This window comes from Sorghum bicolor, chromosome 6 (genome assembly GCF_000003195.3).
Source record: "Sorghum bicolor cultivar BTx623 chromosome 6, Sorghum_bicolor_NCBIv3, whole genome shotgun sequence".
In the NCBI taxonomy this organism is placed as follows: domain Eukaryota; kingdom Viridiplantae; phylum Streptophyta; class Magnoliopsida; order Poales; family Poaceae; genus Sorghum; species Sorghum bicolor.
In genome coordinates, this window is record NC_012875.2 from 3,578,439 (window position 1) to 3,598,322 (window position 19,884).

The following is a 19,884-nucleotide window of genomic DNA, read 5'->3' on the forward strand; positions in this document are numbered from 1 at the left end:
TCTAGAGCTAAAACGTCAGTAAATTTGGGACAGAGGGAGTATGTTCAAAATGTTGCCGTAGGATACTCTCACTTCATTTGCTGGTTTGGTTTGCAGCTTTACATGGCTGCATTAGTCATATCATTCACTATTTTCTTTTGGACCCATGTTTACTGCCCATCAATTCAGACTTCGTCAGATGAAAACACCCAACTTTATGTTTGTTTTGGATATGTCCATGCTTTCCGGGCCATATGCAAGTTTTATGTATACTTTTAAACCTTGGAAATGGATGTGGCCAATAATTTTGATATATTCTAATCACATTTTGATTAGGGTAATCGTAGGCTTTCTTTGTTAGAACATGTATTATCTTCCGTTTGGTTGATTTGTGTTCTTAGATGACACCGTAGCGTTAGCACGGGTAATATACTAGTAAGCCTTAATGTTCCAAATGTAGCACCTCCAGGTTAACCCTTTTGCATGAAGTGAGAACGAAAGTGTAAGCGAGGTATCGTTCCATATGCAGAGTTGGGCCATATAAGCAGTTTTTGAACGTGGGGCAGTGTTATATAGGTTCAAACATCTCTTGTGGCGCCATCCGATCATGGAGAGCACTGGGCACAAGTCCCCCATCTGCGACCACAAGTCCTTGTGTTGCCAAGTTAGTGAGTTCTCCCTCAGCACAGAGTAGATCAGAGACTCTGAATTAATCTCTCATCGAGATCACTAGATCAGGGCATCAAAATGATTACAAGATCATTGATAAGGTAAGCCCAATGGCCAATGCTCCTATTAGTTTAATTTCTTGTTAGTCATGGCATACTTATCTGATTAATTTATGAAGCACAGTTCATAAATTATATAAGGATTTATTCAAAAGATAAAAATAAGGGTAATGCCAAAACAAGATTGTAATTTTTTTACATAGAAAATTTGCTATAAAATAATTACTATATGTGCTTTAATATACTCTGCCAAATAATTGGTGGTGGTTTGTACAACCACAATGCGACCTAACAATGGTTTGTACAGCCACGATGCAACCTCACAATTCACATTCATTATTTGACAATTGATTCTTGTTTTAATCCTTGTTTCTCATGATTAGGGTCTGTCTAGTTTACCTATGAGCTATGGAAAAGTTGTTGTGAGCTGTGGAAAACCCGTTATGAGTTGATGTGGAAAGGTTACAACCTGTTTTTCAAGAAACTATGAAAGCTTCCCCATCCTATATCTCCCACGAAACAAATGTGAAACAAGATTTTTTTTTGGCAACATAGCACTTTTCAAAAGGTGAACTGAACGTAGCCTGGTATACATGATAATGTGAAGCTGCATTGCCATGAAAACTTGAAACACGACAGCGATAAGTAACAACTATGTGAATTTAGATGGACACATATGTGATTGAAATTAGGAATGGTTATTTCATGCACTAATGCTCATGGAAGACACCCCCACCACCACCGCCAATTGTGTTGGATCATAGAAATGAACTTGATCTAGTTATTCGTCTTGCACACGACCTACTCTGTCCAACCCAAAATAACTACACAAACATCCCTATCCCACAATAACTACCAACAAACCTAGTAAGTTTAATTAAACCTGTGCACATGATCTATGATTGCACAATGGCTTATGCAATTAAAATCTAATATGAAAATTCACATTCATTGTGTGACAATATATACTTCTTATTTTAATCCTTGTTTCTTGTGATTAGGGTTTGTTTGGTTCAGCTATGAGCTGTGGAAAATATAGCTGCTATGAGCTCTGAGTTGTGAAAAAGTTATGTGGTATGGAAAACCTGTAAATAAATTTGATACGTTGTGAGTTATGCATTGTGAGATGTGGAAAAGCTTTTATAACTAATTTTATGGCGAACATATATACACACTATTTGCTTCCATTCAAAATTTTAGTTTTTTGGACCACTTCTAGGTATTGTTATAACTTATTAGTGGTAATCTATAGATAGACAACTGAATTGTCCTTGCAAAACAATTGAATTTTTCATCTAACTCCATGACAATTGAATAGACCATATTTGCCCAAATATAGTTTTTCATGCCTTTTTTGAATCTTATTGGGGTATACAATGTTCAATATGATTTGGGGTACATAAAACTTACAATAACAAAGACCTTAAATTAAGACTACGTATATAGTAAGACCTTTTCAGGAAAGAGGTGCAACATTTTTTCTGACTAGGTTAATTGTCACATCCATCGCAACTTATAATTTAGCACGTGGTGGTGCATGTTAACGAGATATTGTGGGGGGTTTAGTCTCACTTTAGTTGTTAAGGGTGGGTTAGACTCTGGGGGAAACCCCGCTGCGTTAATTTAGCCAAGTCGAGTGCCATCCACTTGGCTAGCTCAAGTTAGGCAAACAACCTCGATAGGCCCCCAGAAGTGCACATAACAACTCCTCTTTGGGATCTTTGCGTTGAGTTACACACACATACCCAATACAAAACATACTGGACAACTCAATCACATACAGCCTCTTGTCTCACGTTTATACTTAAAGCATTGTTGATAAGAAAATGCACTTTTAGTATATAAGATTACTACTAAGTCTAATGTTCTGAACAACTCTATTCCTACACTGGGTTGGCTCTTGTCGCTCATCTACTCATCGAGTTACACACAGTTCATCTTGGAGAACACCCATTCCAAGGCCTCCTAACCGTTGCATTCACCGGTGCTAATCTCAGGAATATGCCTGGCCTGGTCACCTGCAAAACAACTTAACAGTTGCATTGTCAGTACATTGTGCATTCACATGACTTAATTCAAACTTATAGTATTTGGTAGATGCATAGGGTGATTATTTACGCATTTGTATAGGTGCAAAAAGCAATGATATCATTAAGAGTATGACATGCTATGCTAACATTAAGGTTAAAGCATTTATCATTATCACAAAGGTGCTCATGGTCCATCATCAATTCTACCATGGGTATAGAAAGAAAGAACAACCGAATAGTTCCGTCCCATGGGACTCTAGCCTTTCAAGACTGTATAGAGGTGTACTATTGTACCCACATGGAAAACAGGACTAACCACTATACACCAGGTCCGGTAGTAAGGGTTCCCTCACATTGTCCAACCTTTTCCTAATCCAGCCCCTGTCTGATGAAAGGTTCAACTGGGTTCCTAGTCAATGTCTCGGAGATTCCTGACCATTTCTTGATGCCCGTCTTAAAAAAGAGAGAAGAAAAAAGAGATGAATAAGATAGCCCATGAGTTATTGCAAAGTTGTTTCTTAGTGCCAATAGAGAGATATGTTTTCAAGGAGCAAAGTAGAATTAGGATTAGCCACTATATACATATATTCACCATATTCTATGTACATGCACATGTACATCTCATTTGATTGTATGATTTAACTCTCTTTGGATCTAAGATTTGACTTTACAATATTTGAATCGCAAGTATGTTCTTTTATCTTTTCTCCCTACTTATGAACTCCACTATAAGCTTTCGTTGTAGGAAGAGAAAGGCACAATGCTACCATTGTCTAGGTAAGGATCCTCAAATACCACATACACTAAGAGATTTGAGAGTGTCATTGAGTTAAGCTTTGAGTTTTATTGCGAAAACTTATGAAAAACTCTAGAATATAGGTTGAGCAAAGAGAGTGAGACATAGTGCTTGACTTGATTGTTCTATCATTCAATTGCTCAAGACCCAAGTGAAAGTTGAAAAGCCCCATAGTTGATAGTAATATGAGTAAGTTTGAAAGTCAGAGCAGTTCATCTAATCCAAAGGAGAAATTTTGTTTGAAAGCATGTGTACTTTTTAGGCGTGAAAGCATTGATGCAACTTCTAATCCAAGTTTCCTAAGTTTAGGTTTTCTAAAGGACTAGCAAAGGGTAAGCTTGGGGGAGATTGTTGATGGTGGATAATGTCAATATTTATAATTGAATAAACATGAGAAAGGGTATAAAAGAATTAATCTATGTAAGTCTAGGGTTTAAACTGACAGATTATATGAGTTTTAGTGAATTATTATTTTATGCACGATTATTCTAGAAAAAAAAACAAGGAGGAACTATTCGTCAAATATAACTATCAACTTACTCTGTGAAAATTATCAGAGAATACTCCAAAAGGATGAAGAATTGACCACGGCAAAGAGGGCCCTGAAAGGCCTCAAAAGAGGGCCGGCCGGTCTGGGCCTAGGGTTGGCTGGCCTAGCCTAGAGCCCCCTTGTCTATGTCTTCTGGAAGCTTCCTCCACCACCTCTAAGGATATATCTAAACCATCCCTTAGGTTAGTTTGATCAAGGTGAAAGGTCCTTGTTTGGTTTTGGTAATTGAGTGACAACTTAGGTGGACTTATAGTGTTTATGTGAGATACATAGGAGATTAGTCTACATGTGAATATGTGATGATGGAGGAGCATTTTGTATTTACCGTTGTGGTTTTTGAAACCGCCATGGCCATAAGGTCACGGTTAATCGTGGCTTAACTGAGGTGGTTTACACAACCGCCTCGGTTAAAATATTAATCGTGGTGGTTTCCTTATGTAGCCCGCCACGGTTAATGTTTTAACTGAGGCGGTTTTGTTATGTTGCCCACCCTCTATTAAAATTTTAATGAAGGTGGTTATTTTTATCAGTCAGTGATTGGTTGGTGCATGGTTTCATCAACATTGGAGGAGATGAAATGGAATGCACAAGGCAAAGTTATAACCTAGGGCATTTCCATTTTACTGGTCATAAGTGTGTAGAAAAGTTTATGACATGATTTAGGATAGATGGTCGTCCTATCAAGAGGGGCAAAATTGTTTGCATATAGGTCATCTAGTGCCACTTGAGCGATCTAACTTTGCATACGTGTTAGGATCAAAGTGAAGTGCTCATTTTCCATTGTACTGGAGGAAAGTTTCAGAAAAGTCATACGAGTGTTTCTCAGCAAGAAACACTTGTTGGACACCGGGTCAGACAACGTCGGATGCTGAGGCCGTGTGAGACGAGTTCACCATAGAGAGGCGCATGTTCAACCGTGTGTCGAAGTGTCTGATGCCCTAGCATCGGCGCGTCCGATACTCACACTGTAGTAGTAGGGTTTTGTCTATGGACATGTGAGACACTCAGAGTGAGACGCTGAGAGTGCATCTGATGTCCCTTCGTCAGACATGTCCAACAACCTAGCGAGTTTGTAGACTTCTCTGAGTAGCGTCTGATGTGGAGACACTGCATCTGACGTGGACCATTGGAGCGTCCGATGTGACTATGTGTGTGCTTGTGCGAGTTAGCCATTAGCAGAAATGGTCGAGTTCAAATGGCTAGCGACATATGGTAGCACGAAGAGCGTCGGACGTTGGGGTTGCGCGTCTAGTGCATCTGACGCCCACACATTTTGCCCTATGAAGGGGCAACGGCTAGTTTAGCCATTGAGGCTATAAATAGTAGTGTTGGCAGGCTTGGCTGGTGGCTAAGTACACTATGGCCTTGGTGCCTTTTTGTGGTGGTGCTTGGGAGCCCTCTAACTCACATATGCTTGATAGTGATCATTCGATTGTGTGAGTGGGTGATTCTAGTGATGTATTGAGAGATTACATCGAGTGGCACTAGGGGTTAGTACTGCAAGCCAATGGTGCTTGTTACTCTTAGAGGTTGACACCTCCTAGATGGATTAGTGGCTTGTGACTCTGTCAAAGCACACAAGGAGGTTGTGTGGTGCTCCGGAGAAGTTATTGTGAGGGGTACGGTGCTCACCCATGGGATCATGAAGAGAAACTCTAGTAGAGCGAGACGTGATGAAGGGCGACAAGTGGTCTGGCCATGTCAAGTGCTAGAGCTTGTGGTAAGCACTCCACATGGGAGAGTGTGACTTGCGGGTCACCACTAGCAAGATAACTGGTGGCAACCTTAGAGCTTGTCTCAACGGAGACGTACCTTGGTGGCAACGAAGTGAACCTTAGGAAAAATCCTTGTGTCAACAGTGTTCTTCCCATTGGTTTGCAAGTCCCTAACACAAGCTTGTATTTACATTCATATACTTGTCCTTTGTGTAGTTGCTCTTGTAATTAGTTAGCTTATGTAGCTTGCTAGTTACCTTCTTGCTTGTGTAGCTAGAAGTAGTTCCCTTGCATGGCTAATTTTGTTTGGTAATCTTGTTAGTAACAATGCTTAGTTTGTATAGCTAAGTAAGAGCATCTCCAAGGGTTTTGCATTTGGACTTTGCATTCTTGTAATTTGCCAAAAATCGCAAAAAGAGGTATCCAATGGTTTTGCATTTGGAGTTTGCATTTTGGGCAAGTTGGCAAATGAGAGAGCAAACTTGGCATATATGCTAAGCCACGCACGGCTTGGCAAAATGCGAGAACTGGCGGTGACTTTATGCACACGAAGAAAAGTCATGCGGGAAGACGACCGCGAGTGCGCGTGAAGGAAAAAAATTGTGGTCGGGTCCACTTTGGCTAATTGCCAACTCAATTTTGCAAAACTCTTGGAGATGGCCTATTTTTAGATTTTGCATTTTGTTTTGGGAGTTTGCAAACAACAACAAATGCCAACTCAATTATGCAAAACCCTTGGAGATGCTCTAAATTGTGCTCTCTAATTTGGCATTAGTTGCCTTGTTATTGAGCATTGCTAGTGAGCTTAGGAGCTTTGTGCTTTTTCTTACTAGTTGTGTAGGAGCTCCCTCGGTGTGTAACGTACTAGTGGCATAGGTTTTTGTGTCCTTGCTCCTAGAATTGGTTAGGTGAGCTCTAGCTAAGGAAGCATCTTGTTTGCTTGTTTAGGATCTTTTACAAGGTGCTAGAGAACTTAGGTAGAGGGGTGTAGTCTTAGCTAGACTGATAGTTTTTATTCTGCATTTGTTTCGGTTAGCTGGTGCGATAAGTTTTAGAAAGGACTATTTACACCCCTCTAGTCTGCCATCTCGACACTTCAATTGGTATCAGAGCAAGGTCTCTCATTTATGATCTTTACCGACCCAATAGGATGGCGGCTTATGGGCTAAATGATTGTGAGACACACATTTTTTATGGTACAAACTTTGCACATTGTAAAATCACATGCTTGATCATTTTTGTGCAAAGGGACCTAAGTTTCGGTGGGTTGTCACTAATGGTCTCACACACAACTTGGACCATAAGAATCTCACCAAAGCTCAAAAGGCTCTCTTTGAACTTGATTGTGAAGCGTATTGTTATCTAATGAAACCTTTGAGCTTTGAGTTCTTTGATAGGATAAACTCCAAATAAACCACTTATGAAATGTGGGAGTCTATCAAACACACCTTCGGTGATTCCTCCACATGGGATGATGGCAAGTTCAAAAAGGAGGAACCAAAGGTGGAGAAACATGAGTGTGTTGAGCACGACCACAACATCATGGTTAAGTGATGATACTACCACAAGATCACTTGACAAGTGATGCAAATGATGATGCTACCCCATGCACACTTGATGGTGAAGATGATGGCTATGAGATTGATGCATCTACAAGCTCATCCACTTCATCACATTGCTTCATGTCACCCGGGGACAACAAGGTATCTATTGGTGGTGTGATTGTTGATTGTGATGATCCAAATTTTGAGCTTATATGTAGACACACTAAAGCTTTAAGAAATGAGATGGAAAAAAAGTAAATTGAAAAATGAAAACTCATTTCTAAAGACCACATGTGAACAACAAAAACATCTACTTTATGTTACTACTTGTTCACATGAGGAGCTAAAATTGGCTCATGAGGAACTTTGTGTTGCTTATGATAATTTGGTACAAAATCATGCTTTTATCACTAAGAAGCTTTCTAATGAAGAAATTAAAACAAGTGAGAGGTCATCATTTGGGTCAAATGATCAATCACATATTATTGCTAACCCTTGTGATGTAGGCAAGAAGCATGTATACACCACTTATGATATTTTATTATCTATGCCATGTTCTTCACATATAGATGCTTGTTCTACTTATATGTCTTGTGAGACTAACCTTTTAAAGGAGAACAATGAGCTTAATTAACAAGTGAAGAAATTGAGCAACAAGTTGGAGAGGTGCTACAACTCAAAACTCACCTTTGAGCATATATTGAAGACTCAAAGAAACTATGGTGACAAGTGTGGCCTTGGCTTCAAAAAGAAGATGACAAACGGTAAAATAAAAATAGAAAAGAAGATGAAGAGGAAATAAAGAGAGAAGCTCTCTTATTTCATGTGCTATCGGTGCCATGAAGTGGGACATCTTGCTAACACTTACCCTAACAAATAGAAGCTCAAGAAGATAAAAGAAGAAGAGAGCCTCAAGCATGTCAAATGCTTCAAGTGCCACACTTAGAGTCATCTCACCCCAATGTGCTGAACCACACAATTGGTGAAGCAACAAGAAGAGCCTCAACCAAAGCCACAAGTTGAGAAAGAAAAGAAGTCCCAAGCTCAAGTCAAAATCTACCATGAAGATGGTGGTGACATGGGGATGATGAAGAAGAAGACAAGAAGGGGAGGAAGAAAATCAAGATCATCAAAAGACCTCACCCACATCAAGTGCTTTGAGTGCAAGAATGATGAACACTTTGCCTAGAAGTGTCCTACCAAGCTTGAGAAAAAGGCTCAAGCAACTCTCAAGAGACAAGGCAATGAGAAGCAACACATGAGCAAGGAAGAAAAGGCTCAACCCAAGAGAAGTTGCTACTTATGCCGGGAAAGGGGACACATGGCATATTCATATCCCCTAGGTAACACTTCTAACCTAGTTCAATTGTTAATACTAATGTGCTTAGAAAGGATGATGATGGTACCTCTATGGTTTCTATTACAAAACATCCCGCTACTCATACTAAGGCTAAGCCTAAGTATGTTGCACCTAACTTGAGAGGACCCAAACTAGTTTGGGTACCACCAAAAAGTGGATGAATGTCTGTAGATATCATTGGCATTCAAGGCTTGATTCAATTGATTTCATATTGATCATCACTTGTTGAGTCAAGTATTGAAGCTTATTGCATATCCTATCCCAATTCTATGACAAGTTAGTGAAGTCCGAATGCTACAACATACAAGTGCTATATTCAAGCCGTGGATGATTTATTGGATTATTTGATGGCTTGCAAAGTTATGAGTAAAAGCTTGCTATATGGATGATCATGAGCTAACCAAGGTATATCTTGTTAATTTATTCATTTGGGTGCATATGAGTTGATTGAATTGGTGTATATATATATATATATATATATATATATATATATATATATATATATATATATATATATATATAAAATGTTGCTTGCTACAAGATGATTGAATGGATTGAATATTCAAACAAGTCTATTTCAAGTTTGATTCAATTTGAAGAAGTATAGCTCAGTTGCTTGAAATCTGTCCTATATTGAAAACCTGGGCTAGCTGCGATCAACTCTGAGTTTGAGTGGTCAAATCTATTTATAATGGCTTGAAATTTGATATGCATGCTGTACACTTACCATAGAAGATGCTGTAGAAATTTCATGAGGATTAGATAAGGGATACTCTAGTTTTGGAATGGATCTTGTCAGTTATAGTGCAGCAGTTTTCGGCATGTAATAGTGGTGAGAATTGAAATCTGGTAGCTGTAATACCCAATTTTAAGAACAAAACCAGATATGCACCATATGTGAGTCTTAGAAGCCAAATCTCACATATAGCTACAAATAAGGGGTAATATCAAAAGACAATGCATAAGTTATATAACGTACTTAGTATAAAAGAGATAACCCTTAGTAACAAACAGCGGATAGATAACTCCAACTTCGGGTATTAACTCCACTCTACAGGATCCAACTGACTGGTTGATCACAAGCCTAAACTTCTCCTTAGTCCAAATGCTATACTTGATCCTGCTGGTCTTACTAGTTGTCCAAGGCTCTGATCTTGATCACTGAAGCACTCTTGTTCACCACAGATTGCTCACCGTGTTGGTGGACAGAGAGTAGGTTCACCAGCAGTGACGCTTTCTTAGAGCTACAGCAACGCCGGAGCAGCCGACCGTTCGTATATGTCGTGTATAGGTGAGACGATGGCGATCACGTTGTAGAGAAGAAAATATAAATTTTATTTTACTACCTTAGGAATTCTCAAATTAGAGGCTTCCCATATGATAGTCTTTGATGTGCTTTGTCTAAGGGGTTGGTACATATATATATATATAGGGAGAAAAACTCCCCACCTCCACGTCCACTAGCGATATGGTACTAATTGATTTACAACCTTCATCTTTACTAATAGGCCTAATTAATTATTAAAGCCCATTAGTAAATAAAGACATTGACCATTGAGATCATGGGCTTGAGCGTGAGATAAAATGAAAGATTTTATTATTTTCGAAATTAATTAATTTGGCGAATAAAATAATCCTAGAAAAGTCCAGAATTATGATTTAAGCCATGAAAAATACTCCGAAAGCTTCGAAAATTCAGGAAAAATTCTCAGAGATATTATAGAACATGGGGAACCCGAATAAAGCTTTTGGAGCTCATGAGAAGATTGTTTGGAGCATCTAAAAATTAGATCATGCTCACAGAAAAAGTGAGAACAGAAGCTGAAAAAATTCCCGAAAAATTTGTAGAGAGTGCTTGATGGACGAGGAACTAAAAGAAGTGCTTTGAGTGACAAAGAAAATATTTTAGAAAGGTCCTAATAAAAATTTGAGCTTAGAAACAAGGAATTTGGTTGTAGATAAAAGATAAATACGTGTCGAATAAGGAAGATCGATCTATTAAACGTATTTTAAATATTTTTCTTACTATCCACACATAAAGGAGCAACAAGCATCACATCAAAACATATGCATCAGCATGTATGCATAATAATATTGCCAAGCCTTATGATAAATTTTAATTTAATGAAAAATATTATTTTTCCTATATTTTCATGAGCATAAAAATACAAAATTAAATAATTTTATCTATATTTCAAAAGGAGTAAATTTTAGGGTGTTACAATTCTACCCCCTTAAGATGAATCTCGTCCTCGAGATTCGGAAGACGGTTATCAAAGAGACGTAGATTTTGAATCTTGTTCACCTTTCTTGAGTAGTTATATCTTCATAGCAATGATTCCACTCTCTTACTCCAAGTAGCCTCTCAAGTATTCCTAAAATATTAACGAGACACCTAGTGTAGTAGGTACGATCCTTCTTTAAACTTATTTCTCCTATCCTTTTTAGACGCTACACATCATATAGTCTTTTAAATTCGCTGTTCCGAGTCTCTTGATCCAAGGTTAGTTTCATCACTAAGTTCCAATTATCGGTACCTTTATCACAGTTAAGTTGCTTCACTCTCACACTATACATACAACTCTGTAGACTTTGGTGTCATCTGATCCTCATACACAACTCTTAATCCATAAGTATCAGTAATGACATAAACCTCCATTGGTATTAGCACACTCCAAATAGAATGATATCTTGAAACAAACCAACATACCAAGCACTTGATGTCCTTGTAGATGTTCTAACTATTAACCACTTCTTCTCCTTGTAGTTCTTTAATTGGGCTACCCCCTTAAGAAAAGTCAACTAGGGGACCATGAAAGGTAGCTTGCATACTTTCCAGACAAGTTAACATTGAGAACTTATGACATTCCAAAGAACTTATGTGCAGTGGAGCAAACAGGTACCCTGAAATTTCCTCGCGATATGAAAAATGCCAGCGTAGTAAAACAGGTATAACTCTTATTCTGTTAATCCAATAGAGTTGCAGATATATCGTTAGAAAACTTATGAAATTCCCTACAACTTTCATGTAGAAGTTTGTCTTTAAGCATAGGTAAAATAACCAAACATAATATCCTTCATGATAATGTCTCAGTAAAGGTGCAGTAACTTCCAAAAATTATATCTCGAGCTACTTAACTCATCTGGAGATGATCCTTACATTTTTGAAAATCTTAGGAAATCCTCTACAACTTTCGTATACCATGTTTTTCCAGATTCTGTCTTTAACTTGGCCGAAAATAGGGAATACCAAAACTGTCCAGACTTTGATACAGAACAGAAACATCCAATTGTAAATATCATATCTCAGGTTCTACTTAGCCAAATAAGTTCCACCTTATACCGTTAGAAATCTTAGCAAGTCGTCTATAACTTGTCTATAGAACACTTTTCCAAATTCTATAGTTATATTTGTCTCAAACAGCAAGTTCCCGAAACTGGTCCAGATTCTGGACAGCACATCTGTATCATCTTGTGATTTTTTTAACTTCCAAACCATAATAGCTATGAGGGTGATTCTTGCGGTCAGAGAAATATCTTGAAGTCTAGTTGTTCCCAGAAAAATTTGATAAACTTTACATGACCGGACCTTTAGATACACCAGCATTATTGTAAACTGCTCCAGAAATCAGCAAGGGATAGAAACCAGAGATAGCCAAACCCAACTAGCTACTTATTTCATTAATCCTTATGCCTTAGGTTTATAAACTAATGAAATTGTGAAGTAATTCCACAAGATCATTGCAATCATTACAAAGATCCAAATCAAACATAAGCATAATAACAAACCAACTAAGCACACTTCAGTCAACTTGCGATATTATCGTTCTCTTCATTAAGGGCAAAGATCCTAAAACTTATGTTTCAAAGACGCAAGAATGGGGTAAGAAAAGATTCTAATAGCATACTGAATCAAGGAGTGAAAGTGAGAACATGTACTTTTAAAATAAGTAACAAGGTGGAGACAAATAGCAAGGATAGGGATATAGTATGGATGAAAATACCAAGGTTTATGGAGCAAGAATTTTATGACAATTCCAAAACCTTAAGACGACAAATTTCTAACTAGGCTTGTCTCCTACAGTCAGCATTGCTCTGATACCACTTTGTAATACCCAATTTTAAGAACAAAACCAGATATACACCATATGTGAGTCTTAGAAGCCAAATCTCACATATAGCTACAAATAAGGGGTAATATCAAAAGACAATGCATAAGTTATATAACGTACTTAGTATAAAAGAGATAACCTTTAGTAACAAACAGCGGATAGATAACTCCAACTTCGGGTATTAACTCCACTCTACAGCATCCAACTGACTGGTTGATCACAAGCCTAAACTTCTCCTCAGCCCAAATGCTATACTTGATCCTGCTGGTCTTACTAGTTGTCCAAGGCTCTGATCTTGATCACTGAAGCACTCTTGTTCACCACAGATTGCTCACCGTGTTGGTGGACAGGGAGTAGGTTCACCGGCAGTGACGCTTTCTTGGAGCTACAGCAACGCCGGAGCAGCCGACCGTTCGTATATGTCGTGTATAGGCGAGACGATGGCGATCACGTTGTAGAGAAGAAAATAGAAATTTTATTTTACTACCTTAGGAATTCTCAAATTAGAGGCTTCCCATATGATAGTCTTTGATGTGCTTTGCCTAAGGGGTTGGTACATATATATATAGGGAGAAAAACTCCCCGTCTCCACGTCAACTAGCGATATGGTACTAATTGATTTGCAACCTTCATCTTTACTAATAGGTCTAATTAATTATTAAAGCCCATTAGTAAATAAAGACATTGACCATTGAGATCATGGGCTTGAGCGTGAGATAAAATGAAAGATTTTATTATTTTCGAAATTAATTAATTTGGCGAATAAAATAATCCTAGAAAACTCCAGAATTATGATTTAAGCCATGAAAAATACTCCGAAAGCTTCGAAAATTCAAGAAAAATTCTCAGAGATATTATAGAACATGGGGAACCCGAATAAAGCTTTTGGAGCTCATGAGAAGATTGTTTGGAGCATCTAAAAATTAGATCATGCTCACAGAAAAGTGAGAACAGAAGCTGAAAAAATTCCGAAAAAATTGTAGAGAGTGCTTGATGGACGAGGAACTAAAAGAAGTGCTTTGAGTGACAAAGAAAATATTTTAGAAATGTCCTAATAAAAATTTGAGCTTAGAAACAAGGAATTTGGTTGTAGATAAAAGATAAATATGTGTCGAATAAGGAAGATCGATCTATTAAACGTATTTTAAATATTTTTCTTACTATCAACACATAAAGGAGCAACAAGCATCACATCAAAACATATGCATCAGCATGTATGCATAATAATATTGCCAAGCCTTATGATAAATTTTAATTTAATGAAAAATATTATTTTTCCTATATTTTCATGAGCATAAAAATACAAAATTAAATAATTTTATCTATATTTCAAAAGGAGTAAATTTTAGGGTGTTACAGTAGCAATCTACAAGTCCAATGAAGCTCAAATTGTTACAGCTGCTAGATTCCAATGAAGCTCAAATTGTTACAGCTGCTAGATTAGGTAGTGAAGCACAATTCCACCAAATGTCATGGTATTTTGGTTTGTACCTTGTGAGATATGGATTTATCATTGAAGGGTACAGAATGTGCTAGAAAAGTGATGTTTGTTGGATTGATCTAGAGTCACTTTGATTGAAAGGTCCTCAAGTTGGAAACATGATTATGAGTGTTTGAGGCACCTAACTTTGGTTTTCAATTGATCTTAGCATGACAAATATTGAGTACAAGGCTATTTGATTGTGGAATGTACTTGGTGTACACATTTAGTACTCAAGTTGAAGATCAACATCAAAATCAAGATAATAATGAAGTATAGGTTCTAGTGACTATTGGAGATCATTTGGTAGAAAGAAAAGGACTTAAACAAGTAGAAAGAAAAGGACTTAAAGAAGAATTCATGGTTAAGCTTTATTAGATATACGATGAGAGAGTGAAGGCTGTATAAAATGTCTTGTGCCACAAATACCACATATCTTGAGAGCAAGAGAGAAGGCATCACTCCTTTCAATGTCTTAGAGAGGATCCAAAAATACCATATATTGAGAGACTTAAAAGGGTCATACTAAAGAACTCTGAGTTTTATTTTGAAAATCTTATAAAAACTCTAGAACAGAGGTGGAACAACAGAGCATGAGACAACAATGCTTAACTTAATTGTTCTATCTTTCAATTACTCAAGACCCAAGTATAGGTAAAAGCCCATGATTAGAAGAAATATGAGTAAGTTTGGAAGTTATGATAGTCCACTCTATTCTAGGGATGAACTCTTATTTAAAGCATGTGTATGTGTAAAGAGTGAAAGTATTGTAGCAACTCCTAATCCATCTCTTGTAGCTATTTGCTCAGGGACAAGCAAAAGGTAAGCTTGGGGGAGTTTGTTGATGGTTGTTAACCATCAATTTTATATGTCAATCAAGGAGAGAAAAGGGGATAAAAACTAAACATCACCATAGACTTAAGGTTTTCACTGACAATTTCCACGAGTTTTGATGAATGTCTGTTTCTGCAGGGGGTTATCGGAAATTAACCAAAAGAGGCCCACATGTCAGATTTACATAGAGAGAAGACCATGTCAGTAACTCAAGAACAATCTAGAAGACTCGAGAAGGCAACCCTACAAAGTGGGGCCCACCTGGCAGCTAGCCAGGGGCGGGCGCCCAATGGCCAAGGGCGGCCGCCCGGGAAGTTCTATCAATTAGGTGCAACCTCGCGGATCCTGCCTCCACCACCTTTGAGGAGTAATCTTGGCCATCTATCAAGGTCAGTTTGATCCGAGGGCTATGGTGCTTCCTAGATACTGATGTTTTTTTAAAATCTGTAGCAAATCTTGTCACAATGTCACATGCCAAGTCTACACAGACAAAGAAGGCATCACGCAGCAGCAAATGATGGCAGCAAACGTAAAACACCACAAGCACTGTATCCTACCACGTAAGTGAATTTAGGAGTTTCTTATTTAATTTTGCTGCATTTTCATATGTCACAGGAGTGTGTTTCCTGAAAGCTGCAGATTGTGTTTCTGTTTTCAGGTCAGAACGAGCTAGAGATAGTGTGGTGCAGCAATAGGATCGTAGTGCTCACCGGCTCTTTTTGAAAGATTTTATTAGCAAATCATGAGTTAGTGCTGTACAAGCCAATAATAATTCGTGTGAACATTTGTACAAAAACAAATGTTGATGTATCAATAAAAAAGATGAGCAGTGTCTTGTAGCAATGTTGTGATGATGTGGCACAAATTTGTGATATAAAAACAAATTGTAAAAAGGCAGTGAAAATTTGGTAATAATTTGTGATGTTCTTTTTCGTCACTATGGTTTGGATCTGGGCTTGGATACGGGCTGGTTATAGAAGATACACAACTAATGCATGACGATCACAAATTGGAATCTATGACGCCTTAATTGGTCCAGCAAATGTATGACGTGAGATACATGACAGATTTTTTGATCGTCATGGTAAGTTAACTATGACGTATTTTTGACGGTTTGTGACCAAAGTGATCGTCATGTAAAGCACCATTCCTTGTAGTGAGAGGGCTATAAATACAAGTCTGACCCCGCCCCTGGGGAGAGAGGATAAGAAGTATTATTATTCTCATCTGAGAATTAGAGGTAGCCATTAGCAGAGCCAGGGATTAGAGATATCTCCACCAGAGAATTAGAATAGCTACTCCAAATCTTCATCTTCTACATAGGTTTAGACTAGATAGAGAAAAAGTCGGCACTTGTGCTCGGATTTCCAGATCTTCATCATCAAAGATTGGTATTATCTTGTATCTTTCTTTTGACTTTATTTTAAATATCATTATGCTTCTATTTATTATGTTTCTAGTTTATTCTAGTTCTACATTTGATATAGTTATGATTGGTGATTAGTTTATGTATATGTTTGCAAAGAGCTTAGCTCTCTTCACGAGAGGGTTAGGTGATAGATGTCATGTAAGCATGGTGCTTAGATGTAGTTTATCTACAAGTGCACCCTATTGGCCGGGTCGTGTGGTAGATCGCGGAAGTGGCAGTTCCGTTAAGTCCTTCATATTCCATCCCCCGTTGGTAGGACAGGTAGAATCGTAGTTACGTAGGAAGTCTAGCTATGTCTTGGCTTTTTATAGCAATGTTCCTTATACATAGATGAAGAGTCTTTTGTGCTATATATAATAATGTAGCATTAGAATAGATGAATGACTTGGTAAATTAGAACTACTTAGGATTTTTTATCTCTTAAACTAATCAGACGTCGACCTACTATTAAGCTGAGTAGTCTATCTCTAATCTCTGTGTGATTTATTTCTTGAGCTTTTATAATTCATATTATTTATCTATCATGGTTTACCCATTTGCCAAGTATGTGGCTATGCAACCCATCACTCATAAGTAATCATGTTTTGCAAGTTTATCTCATTGTTTAAGCCCTTAGTTCTTTTCCTTGAGCTAAATATAAATAACAACACCTAGAATACTTTCCAGTGAAGTGCTGCAATGGTATTTAATCTATACGCTTGCGGATCCTATGTTTATTTTATTACTGGCATAGTTTTTATACCAACACTTTTGGCGCTATGCTAGAGATGATAACTTAGCTTAAGTGGTGTTGGAAGTGTCAACAGTAAGACATAGCGATCACACACAATAATACTTTGGAGCAATAGTATGTTTTCGACCCTGAATGAAGTGAGGAGAAAGAGTGGTGGGAAGATTGCCAAAAAGCTCTACAAAAACACCGGTACCAATCCAAACATGGTGGGATTGCAAAGGTCTTACAGAGTCATCACCTCTGGGGCTACCACAACTGTCCATGGGATTGGGCACAAACTCAAGTAAACACTAGCCTAGACACCACATCTACGCTAATAATTAGTACTCTAGTCAAGTACTATAACTAGAGCACTCGATATGAGCGGAGATCCTATGCTAAAGGGAGATATAACTATACTAACCATACTATAGATAAACAATTAAGGCATGCACTAGATAACAAGTTCCTAAATCCAAAAGTACTAAAGCAACAGAGTAATAGTGACACTCAGACTATGCAAGACAAGTAAACAAACAAGATACTAATATTATTGCATAGAAAGTAATATATTGAAATAAGGAAAGTACTATAAGAAAGATATATAGCTATACCATACTCCTGCAGACCGCTCAGGACTCTAGGAAGAGCTCCTCTTCACTCTAACTCTCACTCACACTAAAACCACAACTTGAGAGTAGAGATAGTTTCTATTATGGTATGCGTTACAAGTGAGTGTTAGAAATTTAGAAAAAATTAGCAGTAATTTAATCTAGAAAATTAACATAATAATTATGTTGGTGACATCAAAAATATATGCTTGTGTGTTCTAAACATGAACGTCAGGTAGACAAGACTAGCCAGCAAGAATTTAACACAAGACCTTGTTGGAAATAAGACTTTAGGATTATACCCAGTGGTACTAGAGCCGGTTACTCTAGTCGACAAGTAGTCGTCCCGTGCGATGCCGTGTACTCCCTCCATACACATAAAAGAAGTCATTTTAGACAAAGTTTGGGTCAAACTTTGAAAATATAAATCATGAATAACTTTTAAGTTGTTGAGCCTGAAAATATGAAAACCATATATGGATAGATTTATCTTGAAAAATACTTTTATAAAAATATATCTATACCACTTTTTTATAAATATTTTTATAATAATAAGAAGTCAAAGTTAGACTTTGGAGACCGTGCTATTGTCCAAAATGACTTGTTTTATGGGTATGGAGAGAGTAGATATGTAGAAGTGCCGATCGACTCGATGACGTATGCAGCCACTAGGAAGAAGAGGGTGACGCGATTAGTCATGCCGTCAGCGACACTTCCCAAAAACATGATTACCGTCCTTCACCCGTGCAGATGAACTTGAAGATGGCAGGTGTTCCGGAGGCCTACTCTCCTAGTTCCTGTGCACGCAAGAATCAGGAAAGAGATGACAGATAGCAGCGCAACAGTAGTGTGATGATGTTTTTGTCTATGTGTTCTCAATTCTCACAAAATAAGAGGAGTTCTCCTTTTATACAGCAACACAAGAAGATAAAGCCAAAGGGCCAGGTGTATGAAGAATTAGTAGTCATCATGTCATTGTCTATTACAAGTAACTTATAAAACCGATAATTCAATTATCTGTTACTAGTAATGGAAATCACTATGACACCATAAACCACTAAATCATGATTCACCATCACATAATGGTCATCATGCACTTAACCCTCATCAACCCATAAGTTACACCACATAAAGGATCCAACTTAATACACGTAGCATTATCTTTGATCTTGGAATCCTAATTGATTTAATTGCTAAATAAAAATTGACAAACCCAATTAAATCCAACATAGTGAGGGGTGAGGGTCCTATTTATAGCCTAAGGTGGAGTAGGGGGCTACTCCAACTTCACGTCAATGATCCACATGATGTTCCTTGGTTACCGTTGGATGAAACCGCCATAGAACCGACTTGGAATGGATGTTTTAGATCATCTGAGGTGCATGACGACATGCTCGAAGTCGGTGTAGGTGATTGGCCACTAAGGGGTGTCGCTCGGCCCTCTTGGTTGGCTCCCAAAGGCGGTTGTAGAGGCAGCACGTGCGAAGATTTGGACAGGAAGTTAGTTTGAAATTCAATTGGAGACCTCTAAGATAATGACAATGGGCAAGTGGATCCACGCCCACTCCATCTTGGCCATCAGTTCGAACCCACATAGATCGACGAATGAGAGAGTTTGTGGAGCATCTCCCATAGATTGGTGATGTGGACAATGCCAAAGTGGTATATGAGGGGTCGGGCGGCACCCAAGTGGGTCCACCCCGGTGGGCTCAAGCAGTGGTCCTGCCATGTCCACTTTCCTCCTATGTGTGTATTTATCACCATTCTATCCAAAATTTCTGCATACAAATGTACTTCCATGTACAAGTGGAACTAGGTGAATTATAAAGCAAATTCTACACATGTGATGATGTTTTCCTCCATATTGGTGCTATGTTGATGGTCAAAATAAGCATTTAGTGACCATCAACAAGCTGCCTACACTAAACCGTCGCTCGTCCTGACCAAAGCGGGAAAACAAAGATTCAGGTGCAACATGAATGAAGCAAGAATTATAAAGGGGCT